The sequence below is a fragment of the Amia ocellicauda genome, chromosome 19 (assembly GCF_036373705.1).
Source record: "Amia ocellicauda isolate fAmiCal2 chromosome 19, fAmiCal2.hap1, whole genome shotgun sequence".
In the NCBI taxonomy this organism is placed as follows: Eukaryota; Metazoa; Chordata; class Actinopteri; order Amiiformes; family Amiidae; genus Amia; species Amia ocellicauda.
Window position 1 is genome coordinate 13931543 of NC_089868.1, and position 17649 is coordinate 13949191.

The 17649-nt window shown below is 39.0% G+C and overlaps 1 protein-coding gene across 4 annotated transcripts in view; it reads right to left on the reverse strand.

The window, feature by feature from the left end:
- LOC136714624 (ecotropic viral integration site 5 protein homolog) overlaps window positions 1-15257 on the reverse strand; it is a 77306-nt gene extending 62049 nt beyond the window's left edge. For 3 of the 4 annotated variants that reach the window (XM_066692218.1, XM_066692215.1, XM_066692219.1), the window contains exon 1: window positions 14764-15104. The gene's annotated coding sequence lies outside the window, so the exon portion shown is untranslated. The other variant, XM_066692216.1, reaches the window with a different exon arrangement.
- Window positions 15258-17649: the final 2392 nt, after the last annotated feature.

Consider the following 17649-nt stretch of genomic DNA (forward strand, 5'->3'; position numbering starts at 1 on the left):
AGAAAGATATCACTGCTCTAGCGGCAGTTCAGAGGAGATCAGCCAGACTTATTCCAGGTCTGAAGGGAATGTCCTACTGAGAGACTTAGGGAACTGAACCTTTTCACCCTGGAACAGAGGAGACTATGTGGGGACTTGATCCAAGTCTTCAAAATCATGAAAGGCATCGACCACATCAAACCAGAGGAGCTTTTCCAGATCAGCAGGGACACACGCACCCGGGGACACAAATGGAAATTGGGCTTCAAGGCATTCAAGATGGAAAACAGGAGACACTTCTTCACACGGAGAGTAGTCACAATCTGGAATAAACTACCCAGCGATGTGGTAGAAGCTGAAAGTTTGGGAACATTTAAAAATAGACTGGATAGGATCCTTGGATCACTTAGATATTAATGGACACCAAACGAGCACGATGGGTCGAATGGCCTCCTCTCGTTTGTAAACTTTCTTCTGTTCTTAAAACAAGAATGTATTCACACCACCGACATACATTTCTTTCTTCTCCGCCTTTACTGACTTTTTCCTCACTTCTGGTATAATGTCTGCAACTGCATTACTGTTGCAATGGCAGCAACACAAAGAACTTATTGCAAAAAAATGTAGCCCTGGCAGTGCCCATCTTGTAATGTTAGGTCACTAAATAAATAATTCACGCTGTGATTGGATTCTTATTGACACTACTGCACCACTGCAGACATGAAGGTCTATTGGAAGCTATAGAGAGGCCATTTGGACTACCATAGCTTGGAGATTAGCATCAGATGGCAACAACTGAGTTTCTAGCATTCCAAATGGGATGTGAAAAAAGGGAAAATTAAACACTCTATGAACTGAAGATAAACAGTTACTGTACTATATGTTATTTATAGTATTGTGATCAAGACAAATGTATATGAGCCCCACTGTGTCTAGGGCTCAAACATTCAGCTTTTCCATATATATTATTTTTATTATGTACACTTAAATGGGGGTAACAAGAACACTTTTCTACATTAAGGACCATTCTTACACAGTCTGCATTCGAGTGAGTCACTTGTAAGCTAATGTAACCTTTAACTAAACTGGAAGGCATAACATGAGTAGGCATGGTAACTTAATTATTGCAATCTGGTTTATACCACAAAGGTCCAAGATGACAAATTGTGCTTTAAACAGTACACTGAATGAAAGCACAGCACTTGGACCAGTTCATTTCAGATTATAATTATTATGTATTGTGCCTCCTGGACACATGCTGCCAATACTGCTGTTCTTTGCTTCTCTGTCCATGCAGTAGTTACATCCTCCTTTACACCAATAACAGGAAACGGTGCCCAGAGACCTGCTCAGTTTTTTAACACACACCCTCCCCTTCCACACAACGCAGCAGGGTGACAGTCTCTTCCTCTCCAGAAAACAAACACCACAGTTTCTGCCACCAGCATGTAAACCAAAAACAAAGTTATCATCTATGTAGGTGAGTGACAGGCACAAAAAGAACTAAAAGTGGATATTTACAATTTCCTTTAAACAAACGAAAGCAGAATGAATGTTTAAAAAGCACATAGAGGGAAGTTTGGCATCTGAGCAACAAACGGAACCATTTCCTTAACGTAGGATGCAGGGGGCCAGGCTTCATCTATGCAGTACTTATCAAGGGTCTAGTAAGGGGAGCTTAATCTTACTCTAGTTTACAGTAATTGTGATAGATACCTATTGTGCATTTCTGCATTAAGTTCCTCATAATTAATTCTGAAAAAGCTAGAAGACAGCCAAATTTCATATTTTTGATAACACTGTACTGTAATACATTTGTACTTTTTATGGTGCACACAGATTCAGTGGGAGATGCATAAAATGTCTTGTTTGCATTCCACTTAAAACAATGCTTTTCATTGTTGTATGTATGGTGACCAAATGCTTATCCTATGTTATGTGGCAGCAACTAATCCATTTTAAATTAACAAAACAATAGACTTATGAATGCACACTTAAAATTGCTTGTTTTAATCTTTCCCCTTGAGTGAAAAGCTCAGTTTTTCAAATAGGTCATATCTTTTCAGCCTTATCAGTCGCTTTTGTTTGAGTTCTCCTCAAGCGACTTAAGAAAATACCAAGTACCCTGCAGTATCAACATATGGCTTTCAGTGTAATGGACGAAAACAAATACTTAACCCCCACTTTTCTTAACCTATACATCCACAGTCCATAAACTACATTATAATTGAATACAAGATAAGCTGTGATTGGTCAGTTCAAAGCAGTTTGTTTTAATTAGTAGTAGTTGCCTCCTCAAAACATGCACATTATTCCGAGAGCTACAGTACACTGAAAACATCACACTGTGGACTCACACTCATCAGTATTCAGCCCTTTCAGTCCATTAATGGCATGAGCCCCCCAAAACCATTACTGCTGCACATCCCCCGAGTCCTGACACTTCCTAGTGTAATCAATAAAGAGAAAAGCATGCAATTTGGACTAGCAAACATCTCCAGTGAAAGGGAGGAATTAACCTGATTACAGTGTTCTCTTGGGCAGCTAGTTCTGCGTGGTGAACAAGCGGCTCTAAAGCTGGATTACTTTTGGCCCCTGAGTGGCCTACCTGCTGAACACAATAAGTAAATCATCAAATATATAAAATAACATTTAAGTGCCCGCTACAGGCAGAAGTGCTCTATCTTTTCCAGGAAGGAGAGAAGAGATGAGATTTTGTACTGCTGTAGGTAACAGCTGACAGTGCTGTAAGTGCCTAATTAAGGCACATTCAGATAATAACAGTAAGTCTGATACAGTTACATGAAATATGGTAAAAACAGAGGGACATTTCTTACCAGTGTGTTTTCTTTCTTTCTTTTTTTTTTTTAATAACCTAACCTGATAGTCACTGTTGGACAAGACAGTCAGGGGAAGTGAAAGAAAAGTGAAAGCTTACTGCTTCAGTAATGTGTCCCCAATCTGTCAAACTGGGGAGGGGACTGACAGGTATACTGAGGACTTTCACAGATTAAGACAGTACAGAACAATGTTCTCAAATCCACAGAACAGTGAAATCACATTAGATGAAAAAAATGCCCTAGTCTGTAAGAGAGGTATGCAAAGCAAATACATTTTGACCCAAGATAACAATTTACCTTTAATTTAAATAACTCTTATCATCACTACTGTTGAAAAGATGTACAGCAGGCCATTAACGTTGAATTAGTCACATACACAGCCTGATCTCTCAGCATGAGACAGAGAAAGTTTGACCTTTTATTCAGGGTAAAGCCCAGACCAACAGATTTGGAGTGTCATGACATTTGTAACAAAGTGAGTTTCTTTGTGGTTCTGAAAGAAATCCCTAAAGCAGCCACGGGACAACCGAGGTTTTCTGGTTTAGCTGAAATTAACAAAATATCACAAGTTTCCAATTTATAATTCCCTCTAAGTACACTATTTTCCAACATGACACCCCTTCCACCCTGAAATTTGTAAAATCGTAAGTACAAATCATAAGCAAAGGCACAGAAGCTCCTTAAATCAATTAATCAGGATATGAAAAACTACATTTACAAATGTAAGCAGTGAAAATAAGAATGTTCTAAATGCACTACTGCACATCTGAGACTTCCAAAAAAGCGCTAGTAGCCAGAAAATAACATAATTAATCTAACGCCATCAAAGGGCTTGAAGGGCAATTCAATTTAAATTTAAGTAATGAAGTGCAAAATACCGTGTAGAAGGCTGCCACAAAGTAGGCCTCGCTGTAATGACAATGTAAGTCTTCGAATGTAGAAAGCTCTGAGTAGCTGCGATTCAATGGCAGGTCATGAATTACTGCTGCCCAAAGCGTGAGCAGCTGAGCCCCTGTCTTGGCGAGGCTTCATTGGCAGTAAGATCTAGAGGATTAGTTATCATCTCGCTAGTGATTTTCAGAACGGCCTGGCCATCTCTCTCCTCCTTGATACTGTCAGACACAAAGGCCTTCATTCAACACTCTCCAAAGCTGCCATCTGAGATTGCCAGGAAGCTCCATCCACACAGAGAAGTGGAAGATCTCAGCTGAACTGCAGAGACACAGGCCTACATCTATGTTACAATAAATACGAAGGACGTTGCATTTTCTATTACACGCACACACCTCTTAATTAAAAAACTATAAAACATTTCACTTAGGCCTTTATCCATTCCTGACATGCCTTCTGTCTGCAGTGTGGGAAGGAAAAAGGCCAAAAGCTGACAGATGGAAAAAGCCTTTCTGAGGGAAAAGGATTTTTTTTCTACTTCTAGAGAAGATTTAGCCTCTTTGTGCTGGTTGCTTTTGTGTGTCAAACACAAATAAACGACAGAATGAACGGAGCATGTCTCTGTACAACTCTGGTAGAAGGATGAAAGCAACTTTTCAAGTGTAGATGTTGAAGCTCCAACAGCAAACAGACAGCTACACAGGAAGGTCCACACAATTAATAGAAGTGGTGTAAACTGGGAGTTAAAGGCACAATATCCAGGTCAGCCTACCTCATAATCAGTTGTCTGCAAGTACAGAACTTTGTGTGTGAAGCGCCGAGTAGAGAAAACTTCACTTGTGCACAAAGGCAGACAACTGCGGCCCTCTGTTGCTCTGTTCAGCTGAGCAGCAGCTGATGCTATCCATGGCCCCTGCAGTCAATCCAGCCCTCATTGAAAACACCAGGCAGGAGCAACAGAAGGCTATTACACGACTGGTGTTTGTGCAAGACAGTTCTGTTGGTAAACTGCCACCTGTTCTCCTCCCCCCACCTCTTCCTCTAGGGGAAAAAATAATTTTCAACAGCTACATGCATGTGCTGTAGATGGTTAATTGCCATTCAAAGCCATTATACATATTTCTAAATTAGAAAAGCTAAATCATTTTTATATGATTTACTTCTGCTTTTGCATGTATTCAGGTCTGGATGTCTTTTTTTTTTTTTTTTAAACCAAAACAGCGGAGCTCTGATGTAATTAGTGACAATTACTGCCAAAACATGAAAATTAAGCCAAGACTCATGGATATTATACATCTTTGGTCATCTGAAGCTACATTACAGATACTGAAAGATCTGGGACTGTTTTTGAATGCTTAGAGTACTGCCCCAACCTGTTGTGAAGATTTTTGGTCTCCGGATAATTGAAATGCAAATTCCATATCTCACTTTTTATTTTCTTCATAATCTACCATCAAACAGAACTTACACTCCAAGCAGGCCAGCAAATTATAAAAGTTGTACACTGAAGCCACAAACTAAGCACACCATATAAAAGAAGGCAATTGGCAAACCCCAATACAAGTTCTATGAAACAACATACCTTGCCATCCATAAGACCACAATTTCACATTGAAACTGGATTATCTCCCCATAACATTAACTTCCTAATTGCAAGCAAGCATGTTTTTCCATACAGGATATAACCCTGATCCTACACAGGATGAAATCATGAGAAAAAGAGCGTCATTAAAAACAGCAATTGAGAAGTAGAGTGCTGATCCTAAAGGCTACAGTTTATGGTTTGTTTTGTTTGCTACCACAAACCATTGCATTACTGTAGGGAAAGACACTACAGTACAATGTACAATCACACAGTGGCACTCGGCAGGTACATTAAAAAAAAAAAATACTAATAAAAAGCTCCCTATTGTTCCTGGAACAGAAATTACACAGATTTCCCTTCCTCTGAAATTTCGGCTACGCTGCTCTTCCATAGATAGGACTCTCTTGGACACAGATAACATCAACCAGATAGTATGGTGGAGTATAGAAAATGTACTTGTTTGGGGTCTGTGTGATTACAGTCAAGCAGCGTTGCTGTAAGAAGCATCACTAAAGCCCCACAGGGGGCTGTCTCCCATTAAGTTTGGGAGTGGGTTAAAGTTCAAACTTTTTCAAAATGGTTGTGCCTGTTTATAGCAACAGGGTGTTTAAAAAAAAAAAAAAGCAGCCAGCAACATGAGCAAGTCATAAAGGGGCTGGAGAAGCTGCACAGCAACACGTTCCTGCTGACTACACTTCTGTGAAGTTCACAGAGTAGTGATCCCATAAAAGAGAGAGGAATGCAGAGCAAAGCTGATGGTTCCTTCGTGCTGAACACAGAAAGTCTGCTTCTTTGAGGGCTCCACACTTCAGGGTCATTGATCCAGAGGGTTGTAAATTGGTTACCACAGTCTGCAGCCCTTCAGTCCAACAATTAAAGCCTTTGCAGAGGCAAAACCAGGAACACAAACGCAAGCGCAAAGCCATAAAGAACAGAAGTGCTTCAGTGTCTACGTGAATACAATGAATGCTCAACATCAGCTCAAAACCTTGCGACTGGACTCGGATATAATAAAGAGGGTTACAAGCGTCGAAAAACAAGCGCGTGGTGCTGACAGATTAACAAGGCCATTACCTGGTAGGAATGCACTGTGGCATGTGAGATTAGATAACTGTACCACACTTAGTTCTCAAACCCTGATTTTCAGTTCACATTTTAGGATACGGCACAATACTCAATGCACACAAGGTTAAAGCTTTTGGGGGGTTTCCCTGTCTTAGTCAAAATCTCAGCATATTCATATTCCTTTTCTTTTGATCACTGTCATGATTAAAGGAATGCCTTATTAGAAATGACAAAATACCCAGCTATATGATTGAGCATCAATATAGAATACGCTCGAACACTTTCTAAACTCTCTCGTCCTGTATATTGACAAAAGATATATATATTTATCTTCAGACAAACACTACTCTTAGGCAAAAAACAAATACAATTCCAATTCAGTTGTTAAAAACAGTAATCCAAATATATTTCTCAGTTAGCAAGGTAAGTGTCATATTGTCATGTGCATACAAAAAATATATAATTATAGTTATCTCGCAATTTGGACAGATGTAATTTGAAGACCACTGCTCAGAGTAAACAGCAGCTTTCGCCTGCATATAAACTGACAGGCTGTCATTAACTACCACCTTCAATCTCAAAGCTATGAGAGGTTCAGTAAGCTGCATTCTTAGACATGTACCAACAGCATCACTAGGGCAAAAATAAAACAATAGAGAAAGTCTACCCCACCTGTAAGTAAATATTTGCATGCTGCTGTGCCAGACTTTGGCTGAGTTTGTCATGCCAAAACAACTCTATTCATGATATCAGGAACAAGAAGTAAACATTCACTTCCCCCGGCTGAAGCATGGTTTTCAGCTCCAACCCACCCCCCGAAAATTTACGAGAAAATTTCCCTGGCCTTCCCTATGCTGAATCATAAGGTGGGAAAACACCACAGCATACACTGATTGTTAATATAAAACTCCATATCGCAAATAACAGTGCAGTACTCTTATCAGATAGAATCTAATGTGTGACCACATGGTGAAACAAATGATAAACACACTCATTCTGAAACTTTTTGGTCTAGGTCTGAATTAAATACACTGGGATGTACTTAAATAACAGATATTTGCTTTTTGCATATATTAATCATGATCAACAGCTTATGTCTTCCTAAAGGTGATCACAGAATACTGTATCTTACAGAATTAACCATGTAAAAAAACAACTAGGCAGGCTAAACTACAGAAAGAAAAGGGTGTCAACCAGTTACAGCTAAAACGTTAAGCCTCCTGAATGAGTATGTTTTGTTGTGCTGTATTTTTATTAAAACGCCCAAGCCACATGGAGTAACCATCATATTAAATTGTGGATTACTTTATGGGGGCAGAAACCTTTAAATTACTGCAATTCATTTCATAGTCAGTGAAAATTAAGTGTTGGGGGTGCATATGATTCAGTCTGCTCACCCCAACATTGTCAATCACTATAACAGATAACATCAGAATAATTAATGTGTATATATAATTATTTTAAAAAGGAGAGGACTGAATGGAAAAAGTTGTTTTTTTAATGCATGAAAAAGAACCACCACTTGAAAATGAAAACAGAATTAAATATTGTGTAGCCAGTGCCGATTCACACTGATCGCTCTCTAAATGTGCATTTCCTTACCCGTTGTCTGACTGAACAGGCCTGATTTCTTAAAATAAATACAGCAATTTGAGATTCTTTTCCGTGATCCTTTTAAGCAGCTAACACAATTTCAAAACTCTTCAGCCCATTTCAACTGCTGCATTTCAGACCACAACACTTTGAGGAAAACCCAAAAATAGATATAGAAATCTAAATTTAAATAATATATTGAATTCCCAATTCTGAAGCCTTGACAAAACAAATGTCAACATAAACCTCAACTGGATTTAATCACTCTTGAGAAAACAGGCCACAAGATGTTTTAAAACATGAATTACCAGTGATTGACCAGGTGCTACATCATGAAGTCACTGAGTAATTAATTCGGAAAAAACAGTAACCCAACACACTATGACAGGCCTCTCTTCGCTTGTAAGAGGATCTGCTTTAATCCAGGCAACAGAAGAAAACAAACACACAAACAAAACTGTCTATCACCGAGTATACATCCATTGTATGCAGAATTCCTATGTGGGATGTGCAGCCGCATATACGAGACAACTCCATATTTAGCCTGGAGATAAATCCCCAGGGACAGATAGGTCGTCAGCTGTTCATTCCAACAGAATTCTCAATTACTTAATTGATCTAATTATTGAATTATTTGAACATTTGTCCAAGACCGACCCACCCACCCACTTAGGAAATGGTGAACTTCTGTATATATTTAAAACGTCTAGGCCCACAGCTCAGTTGGGACACATGCCTGATGGCTCTGCAGCTCACACAGACAGGAAGGAGACTGACACCCCTGACACACAACAACTCAGAGTTATAAGCAGCTTTGTGAAACACGAAGGTACATTGGGTCTGTTAAGAATAGGAGCCAATTCAAAACATGGGTTCCTTTCTTTTGTTAAGAGGCAGTAACACAATGGTGGCCTTGATAATTAGAAACATGTACAAATCTGATGTCTGAAAGTATTTTACTCTTGGTTATATAGGAAACTTTCTGCAGAATACCATTCATGGTATCATGTAGCCTAGATACAGTCACTGGTTTGTGAGGGAATCCCCGTAATACTGAGCAACCCAGGAGGAAACTGCTTTTCAGCTTTTTTTTTTCTGTGTGTAAGCAATCATAAGCCTTCTTCTATTACTTGATACAGAAACACACATGTAAATACTGTAATATTGCACTGTATCACTTCCCAAAAAAGTAAAAGGTCTGCACATAATGAGCTGGCTTCACAGACCTTGATTGGCACTAGTCTAGGTCTACTAAAATAACACTGGGCATCACTAAAGCTAACTTATCTAGTTTATCTATATTTCACACATGTTGGCAGGTGGATTTTTTTTTTTTTTTTAATTTAAATAAATTGTTGTGTTACTGTTATGAAAACAGGATTTTAATGATAACCTCAACATCACAATTAAACTGTTCTCCTATGTGGAGCTGATGGAGAACACTATGCTAGAAAAAAAAGGGTCACATTTCCCAGTCTCCCTTGTGCTGCCTCTATTAACTTCAAAGCCCACTAATTATCAGGACAATAGCGGAAAATGACCTGCAGACTTGAAAAGCCATTAAATAAATGCATCAAGGCTACATGAATGACAGTGTAAACAAGTGCATGCAAAGCATGGCTAAGCCTGAGGCCTGGTATTGGAGCGTGTAAAAGTATTTCTTCATTCTATGGCTTACCCCACTTATGCACTTATCCCTCTGGTGCTAAACACTACTGACTATCCTACAATCATTGTCATCTAAAATAGCTGTTTCTCACTGATAAAAACATTAAGAGTGCTGGCTTGCAAAGAGCTTATTTAAACAAGAAATGTAGCTGTCATACAAGATAAAAATCATTTACGGTTTTAACTGAAGATTATAATGTATTCGTCACTGGAAATCTCAGTGTAAACAATATTTTCATACCCAGCAATCTCCTTATCCAATAATATGTACAGCCAGATCAATTTACAGAATTGCAGGACTCAAACTGAATTCTCAGGCTACTGATGTTTTGTCTGCTACTTTGTTGTGTTGCCATTTACTTCTATTACATTCTGTACATAACGGTGTGCTGACATGTTTCTTAAATAAGCATGCAAAGAACAGATTAAAAAGTAATCATAAACATTTGAAAACATGAGTTTTCTTTAAACTAAAAAATGTCAGCCTATTGCCATGTTGAGTTTATCATAATATTTATCATCATAAAATGAGAAGGAATCTCAAATATCATGCCCGTTTAAGCATTTTACAACAGCATAGCAAGTGTTCTTTTAAGGAGAGAGTTAGCTGGAGAGCTAAAATCAAATCCTATATTGGAATTAAATTATTTATTTCAAAGTAATGAAACACAGCCACTGGGGGATTCCTATGAACTGTGGACAGATCTGAACAAATTGAACAGGTGCTGTGAAAGTAATAAATGTTTTCATACCGTTGTGAATTAAAGGTCTAGAAGTAAAGGGCTAGTTACTTATTTATTTCAAATCGTATAAGACCATGGTCTATGGTACTGAACCTAGACAGGCTTTCTGATGTCTGAGTGAAACTGTTTCGATCAATGATGACTAATAGTGGTAACAACTGACGTGGTATATTTAATATGAATCACTTCCAGGTAATTCCCTTGTTCCTTAGGGTTTATCTGGAGCTAATCTACATGAGATATGATTCCTATAAGAGACTGGAGAGAGGAAAGAAAAAAGAAAAAAAAAAAAAAAACATTTGTATGAGGGAACCATGCTTAACTGATGAATTATCTATGTCACGATAACCACGAGCAGCCGAGTGACCCCCCTCTGTTGCCCGGTACGGTCAGTGAACATGGGGACATAAATCTGTCCCCTTCCCCCTTGCTCTCATCTGGTAACTTCATGATTTGTGTGCATCTGTAAGCTTTTAATCTCCATTCCAAAAAAATCAAGATATGGCCTCTCACTTCACTAAATACTCTTATATCATGCACAAACAGACTTTGTTTTAGATCACTAAATAGGTTTTTAAGGCATCAGTCAAGACAGCAATTGTCTTCTCAATATGGAAAACAGTCACTATTCCCCAGACAAACTCTGCATCAGCAAACTGGAACGAGCATCTGGAACTGAAGCCTTACCAACTGTTTACAGTGGAATAGACTACTCACTCCATCACATTTTCCATTAAATATGAGAATGTGATGAACAGGCTAATTTATTTTCTGTTCACTTTTGTCCTGGGGGTTTTACATTTATGGAAATGACAACTACAAGGGAGGAACCCGCACTAGCTTGTATTTTCTGTATGTATTTATGTTGTAGTTAGCCAATTGTGTGAAAGGTACTTGACAATCTGCTCATAAATAAAATATTAATGTCATTAAATGTACTAAGGGATTACATATAACCACCATATGTACCCTGACAACATTGATATCTTTAGCTCTACTCCAGGACAACCTTCTCTTGAGCTGCATTGAGAGAAGATGCAACCTTTATTCCAAGTAGGCCTAATTCTAAAACACAGCACCTTGGAAAATCCATTTCAGTCCTTGCCTATCTTTTGCTAAAGATGTCATCCATTGATTTAAATAAAATGTCCAGTTTATGACACTACAATATAATACAAGGAAAAAGCAAACGTACATAAGAACATAAGAAAGTTTACAAACGAGAGGAGGCCATTCGACCCATCGTGCTCGTTTGGTGTCCATTAATAACTAAGTGATCCAAGGATCCTATCCAGTCTATTTTTAAACATTCCCAAATTTTCAGCTTCAACCACATCGCTGGGGAGTTTGTTCAGATTGTGACGCCTCTCCGTGTGAAGAAGTGTCTCCTGTCCATCTTGAATGCCTTGAAGCCCAATTTCCATTTGTGTCCCCGGTTGCATGTGTCCCTGCTGATCTGGAAAAGCTCCTCTGGTTTGATGTGGTCGATGCCTTTCATAATTTTGAAGACTTGAATAAAGTCCCCACAGTCTCCTCTGTTCCAGGGTGAAAAGGTTCAGTTCCCCAAGTCTTTCCGAGTAAGACATTCCCTTCAGACCTGGAATAAGTCTGGTTGCTCTCCTCTGAACTGCCGCTAGAGCAGTGATATCTTTCTTGAAGTGTGGAGCCCAGAACTGTCCACAGTATCCAGATGAGCTCTAACTAGTGCATTGTACAGTCTGAACATCACTGCCCTTGTTTTAAATTCTACACTTTTGACAATATACCCTAACATTGTGTTTGACTTTTTTATTGCTTCCCCACATTGTTTGAATGGAGAAAGTGAGGAGTCCACATAGACTCTCTCATGCGTTACTTCATCTAGTTCAATTCCTCCCATAGTGTAATTATAGTGGACATTTGTGTTACCTGCACGTAATACCTTTCACTTGTCCACATTGAATTTCATCTGCCAGGTGTCAGCCCACAAATGAATATTATCTAAGTCCCTTTGAATAGCCTGTGCTGCCGACATTGTATCTGCTGAGCCACCTATTTTAGTATAATCTACAAATTGGACAAGTTTGCTAACGATCCCAGAGTCCAGATCATTAATATAGATTAGAAAAACCAAAGGCCCTAATACTGATCCCTGTGGAACTCCACTAACAACCTCACTCGTTAGAAGCAACTCCTCTTATCGACACCCTCTGTTTCCTATACATCAACCAGTTCATAATCCATCTACTTACATTACCCTGAATGCCTACAACTTCCAATTTGAGGATCAGTCTTTGGTGTGGAACCTTATCAAAAGCTTTTTGAAAATCTAAGTATATCATATCATATGCTTTTACATGAACTACAGCTGCAGAATATTCAAACAATTCTAATTGAGATCTAATGAGATCTGTCTCATTTAAACTCATGTTGACTATCTCCAAGAATATGGTTTTCATTAAGATGCTCCTCTATTTTCTGTCTAATCATTTTTTTCCAACATTGTACAAGTAATGCAGGTGAGACTGATTGGTCTGTAATTTCCTGGCTCAGTTTTGTCCTCTTTCTTGTGGATTGGTATGACATTTGCTGTCTTCCAGTCAGCTGGCACATCCCCTGTTCTAAGTGTCATTTGGAATATTTGAGTTAGCGGCCTATACATAATTTCCCCGATTTCTTTAAGTACTGTCGGAGATGTACAAGACTCACTGTTTTGTTTCACCTGTATTCAAAGACTCTATATTTATTTGTATTAATGCAAACCATGGCCAAGTACACTTTTATATCGATTTGCCATTCATGGCAGGTACAATCCTTGCAGGCCTAAGCCAAGGGGCATCAAACAGATTCTGCCAACTTGCACATGTTGTTTATCCTGGAAATAGTATGACAATCTTGTCATGGTTTTCTCTAGATTGAACCAACACCTAACATATGCAACTGACGGAAAAATAAAAATTGTTCAATTAAGAAAAATCATGAAACAAATATCTATTGCTTTAGACTAAAACTGCAAATCGGGGGGTGCTTATAAAAATACGTACTATTAATAAGTAATATTTAACCAAAAAGCCAATATGATTCATATGTTGGCTTTGCGTGGGGGCTGTATAAAATATGGTGTTATGGGGAGATCAAAATTAATGAAACTGCATACTTTTACTGCATTATATGTTAAAGCTTCAAAGACATTTGGAAACCTGTTTCCATTTATTTTCTCTTAACTAATGAGTGTGTTGACCATTATGCTACTGCACCACACCACTGCGGAGAATATATCCATATGCCTGCTGCAGATATGACATTTAAGTACCCAAAAATGTGATTGATTACGTTATTTTACAAAAGCAATAGCAAAAGCAATGCAAACGTACAGACAGGACAGGAGTGAGGTGAAACGCTGCAGCTTTAAAACAAAAAACAATTATTCCCCGTCCGATATCAGACACGTCACTTTGATCCAGCCGGACCTCCTCTACATAATGATTGTGACATCATTCAGACTTATCTTTAAACGATCACGATAATCCGCAGCATATTGGGTAGTTGGGTTTGTAATTAAGAGTCATAATAGGCAATGTTACAAAACAAAACGCCATGCTGGTTACTGCTGACGAAAGCATTGGCTACACCAGCAGAGCAAAGTAAAACCGACCCAGTAAACACTGCACCATTGCATTGCTCAGCTTTGCGGTTTACAGGTTTATTTGAGAAACTGTAATATTGTTGCACACTGAACTAATACTAAATACTTAATACTAAATCACATCACACTGCGTGGCTTCACAGCCGCTTCTGCATCAATACGACTAACTAGGCTGCTTAGATCTGCCAAGCTGGTCATCTATAGCCTGCTCCACCATGGCTTAGCAATGGATACAGCTGCCCAGGTTTATATAATCAAGGGAAATCTATAGTGTGAAGCATGTGTGCAAGTATCCACCTCTACTGGATCAAGTTCAATCTAAAGATGTCCAGAGCCTGTATTGCTAATAACTACGAGGAACTTAATAGTGAAGAAAAGGGAATAGCACTGTTTTTAATAATGTACGGTCTCTTGTGGGCAAAGCTTTACAGTATCTCAAATGTCACCCCAGACCCAGTGAGGAGCTACAGACTGGGATTGGGGCCTAGGAGGACCCGATCCGGACTGCAGCCAGGCTGGGCTTTCGGGCTCACTTGTAACGGTCGGGTTCGGGACTTTTTCCCGGCGGTCCCGGGTCGGATTCCGCTTCGGGTTACATGAGGCCAACCTCTCAGTCCACACGGGGAGTACATTTTCAAACCCAGCGGCACCACGAAGTAGGAAAAGAAGTCAACTCGGGATACCAAAAAAAAAAACTAGAAAAACAGCCGCTCTCTGCCGGGCGAAACACACACACAGAAAAGCACAAGCCGCCGCCGTCTGAGCTCGCCTTACCTTGGCACCGTTTTACAACCGCCGCTTTCAAGCATTAACGTCCCATGGAGCAAAGTGCAAGCGTCCCGGGTGTGCGGATGAAATCACGGGGTTGGGCGGCTCAACCCCTCCGGTTGTGGTTTATTTCCCACTATCTCCGGACTGTATGCCCCACAGCCTCCCACAGGCAACAGTAACAACTCTCTCCACGGCGGCAGACATCAACACTACCCCAGCCGCCTCTCCGCGTCAGGCCGGTCTGGCACGGCGCATGCGCTTTGGAGAGGGCTGAGTTGGGATACGTCTCGGGGGGTTTCAATAGTCCTTCCAAAGCCCCCTAGACAAGAGTGAAGATAAAGACAACTCACCCCTTCATCCGTGAGCCACACTGGTCTAAGGCTTAGGCATGGTTTGTACACTCAAAGGTGAATGGCTGAGGTGCACAGCAAAGCGGAAATGGTTGCGATCACCCCGCCTGGCGAGTCGCATTGTTACAGAGTAGGTGTTGCAGCCTACTTTTCCAGTTTTACACGGAAGCGCTGTGTTGCGGTGGCTGTACAGACATGCACACTTGGGATTACTCACGCCCTGGTCTAGACACACCTTGGCTTTTAGGGATCAAGGGCAAGGATCCATTGTTAGACACGTCAGTCGAGACTAGGTCGCTTCCCATTTGGGTATAGAAGTGCCAGCTCCAAAGTAAACAGAAGCATGTGCTGCTGGATGCAGGGATGTGCACATGTGTCCCACAGCATCAATAAGGTGTGCCGTGCGACATGATTTAGTGAGCTTATCAGGAAAACAAACACGTTTTCAGACTAATTATTCATGTATTCTTCTTGTGTGTTTTGTAGAGTCGGTCATTTCCTCCTTTTCATACATTTTTCAACATGGGAACCTATCCGTGCATCATACAGTTTAACACTTTGACAGCTCTTTAATTAAACTCTACTGCAGTACTTCAACATATCAGCAAAAGCAGAATGCATTGCACCAGTCTGTATTGTTTATAATTGTAGTAGATTTAATGAAGATGCTGCTAGCAAGAGCATGACACCAGTAATAATGATTAAATATGTATCTCATCTATAAGCTTAGCCAATTACATTTAAATAGTGTGCTGCAGGTATGACTGTAAGGATTTAATACATGTTTTAAAGTGCACAACATTCCTTAAAACAAAGTGTATATGAAGAAATTGAAAAAAAAAAGTTTTTTGTGCAATGGCATTGAACCATAGCAGGGCGATAACTGATATCCATATATCCATATATTGATATTGATTACATGTTTCGTAATCAAAATGTATAATGGTCACCTACATATTCCACGCAGTCTGATTCACATCATGTTTTGTTCCAGGCGTTGCTAAATGACATTGCGTCACAGTTAGAAAACTGCTTCATCAGTGGATTTAAAAAACTCTTTATGTCTTCATTATTTGTGCACCCTGTCATTAGACACATTTATAAAACTATGTAGCTTTGTACCACAACTAAGAAAGGAGGGCCTGCCACATAAGATTAATGTATTGGGTTCTTTATTTAAAAAATTCCACATCTGTATGAAGGGGAATTTACTGTAATATTTTGCTCAAGATGGATAAAGATGAAATAACCCCCTCTGCTGTCCATTGCGGCAATGCAAAACCTAAAGCATCTCTCTTTTTTTTCTTTTTTCTTTCTCATAGAAAATCACGTCCCCTCTCTATGGAGTACAGGACCGTATTAGGGCCACGTAGGGGGGCCTGAGAAAAAAGTCTGAATTTTACATTTTACAGGTATCGCTGTAAAGTTGGTTTGACTTTTGGTATTAATTTGATATTCAACATGAATGAAAAGAGCTGTATCTCCCCAACCATGACAACTAGCGTTTTCAAACCAATTTTCACATAAAGAAGACCAAGTGTGCATTGTTTCACAACCTTTGTTTTAATTCCAAACTTTAAAAATCACTTAGACTGACATGCGTTATGGCTGTATGTCCCCCAACAGCAGTTAGAGTGTTCAAACCAGCTATAATATTAAACATCCCAATTGTGAAATGTTTCACAAAGCCCTCAATTACATGTAAATCGTACAAATAATTTGTGGAAAACAGTGTGCTATACATCATACCACATAGGCCTATATGCACAGAGACTGCACGCATAACATGGCTTTACCGGTTGTGAATGGTTTCTCTGTTTTACCCTGTAAACCTGAAGAATAATTACTTTGTTTTCTTTTTAAACAGATGTTGTGCCCTTTTCCCGATACATCAATAAATGTACTCTTTTCCAAAACTTAATTAGGTAAAAAGAGGTAAATAAGTGCTGTGTAAGACATTATCTTAGTTAATTTGTGGAATACACACACACATATATAAATATATATGTATCTATGTATGTATATAGGCTATACATACATTCATATATATTTATGTATTTATGTATATGCAAATTATTCTTATGATTCACAATAAATAAATTAATAAATACATGTTGAAATCAATCAATCAATGTTGAAATAATTAATTACATGGACATTTATTTATTTATCATGTTTATTTCGTTATTTAGTTAGTTATTTATGTATTTATTATTTTCACTATGTAATAATAATAGTATATACAGACAGGTGACAAATTAAAGTAAAAACCTGAATAAATCAGTGGAGGAACATAATTAATGCAGATGCAGGTGACCAAACAGGTGTAATGCTTGATTTAATTAAGCAATTAACATTGTATAATGTTCTGTGGCATGTATGAAAATGTTAAGAAGTCCCAGTTGACCTCGATTTTGGATCAAGATGGCAAGAAGAAAGGATCTAAGTGACTTTGAAAGATGGGTCATTATTGGGGAACAAATGGCAGAGACTGCTCAAAAGGCTAGTGTTTTAATAGGAACGGTGACTAAAGTTACAT